The sequence below is a fragment of the Tupaia chinensis genome, unplaced genomic scaffold, assembly GCF_000334495.1.
Source record: "Tupaia chinensis unplaced genomic scaffold, TupChi_1.0 Scaffold142961_1, whole genome shotgun sequence".
NCBI lineage: Eukaryota > Metazoa > Chordata > Mammalia > Scandentia > Tupaiidae > Tupaia > Tupaia belangeri.
In genome coordinates, this window is record NW_006202806.1 from 800,210 (window position 1) to 802,111 (window position 1,902).

Below are 1,902 nucleotides of genomic sequence, written 5' to 3' on the forward strand. Positions count from 1 at the left end.
TAATGTTGTACAAATACTAAATCTTTACCCAAACTGGTTTATATTCTATGATACTAAAATTCCGTTTTTCCTGCTTCATGAATTATTTCAAAGGCAATTTTCACCAGCATGTGACTGTAAAGTGCTGGTATTTTTAATCCTCTGTAAATACAGTCAAAGTTTAAACGCAGTGGGAAGTTTCTCCTCTGTTAGAAGTTTCACACAGCTGTGTTGAGCAAAGAAGTTGAGTTGTCTTTAAAACTGGACATATTAATTTAACTAAAGTAAATTAAATTCCACATAGTTGGACACCACTATGATTTTAAAATTTATAGTTCAAAGGTTAAAAATCTTTAAATAAAATATTAAATTGAGGGGTAGGATAATCGAATAGGATAATCATCTAATATTGATTGAGGGATCAAATCCCACTCATTTGGAAGTGACTGATTTAGCAAAATGTGCTCCATTTCCATTAAACAAATTTACAAGCACGTGCACACAAACAGCCTAAAATATTGACTATAGTCTATCATAGTATTCACATAATAAAAATACAGTAAATATCATTTCCATGATTCTCTTTATTTCTCTAACTATAGATATAGTTTGCATCTTGCCTTGACTAATGGCCAGGTTATGCTATGAATGTTTTCAAGGTTTTGCATTTCAATTGTCAGAGAATGCTATTCCAGGCAGTATTTCTAGAAAGCATGGTCATAGAAGGGCGGGATTCATAAAGCCAATCCTTTGATTCTCTCCAGTGATTTCATATGCCTACAGTAAAAACAAATCTTTCAATATTTGGAAACATATCATGAATAAATTGGTCTTTTTTTTAATAAATTGGTCTTTTGATCTAGCTCTGCTCAGTCAGAAAGCTTACCAACTAACAGAATGTGAAATCATTTATCATGTGCTTTTGTTGACTAATACTCAAAGGCTAGAAGACACATGGAGACTATGGTTCACATTGCTGAGTTAACTAAGGGTACTAGGATAACAACAAATGTCCAGAATCTCTAATCCATGTACCTGTTAGAGTCATAGAAGCCTTAAAATTTTAGACTACCATTAGCAACGAAGAATGAAAGGTCACATTAATTAAGTTGAGCATGGCACATTATCCTTTAAAACATAAAGAAATAGAATCTAGCAATGTTGTATAAATTTGGGTCAGAACCTAGTGATGAGAAGACATAGAGTTCCAAAGTATTATGTTGAATGGTATATGGTGATGTTAATGTGTGTAGGCAGGCATAGGTTCAGTGGAGGACACTGCACCAGAGGATGGAGGAGGAGGAGGGCTGAAAAAGGGAAAGGCAGCCATTGGAAACAAGAATAAACATCAAAGAGCAAGATGTGTGAGATGTTTTGAAAGCATGCCCATACATTTTTTGGCACCTTTCCTATTAAGAAGTGAAGTCTGATTCCCCTGTTTTTGTATATAGGCTGCCCTTGATTACTAGTTTCTAACTAATAGAATGAGGCTAGAATGGCAGGCACTGCATGAATTCTGAGGCTAGATTTGAAGAGAAAATACAACTTCCTTGTCTCTCTCTCAGGATGTTCATCCTTGGAACTGAGATCACATGCAGAGGCCCGATGTAGGTATCCCAGTTGATGGCGCTTGCTGAGATCCCAAGCATATAACCAGAACTGTCCATGAGCCATATATGTTGAAATTCTCACAAATGACTCTACTCTTCATCTTTGTCAAACTGTATAAGAGACTAGAAGCAAAAATTGTTTTGCTGATGTACAACATCAACACCCTAAACCGTGCATAGACAATAATAAGTGACTAGTGTTGCTTTTCTTCCTTAAGTATTAGAAGAGTTTTTATTCAGTAGTAGAGAACTGAAACAATGGAACATTTGTAAGGGTAGTCATCCTAAGAGCCAGCTTGTGAGGACATTCCTG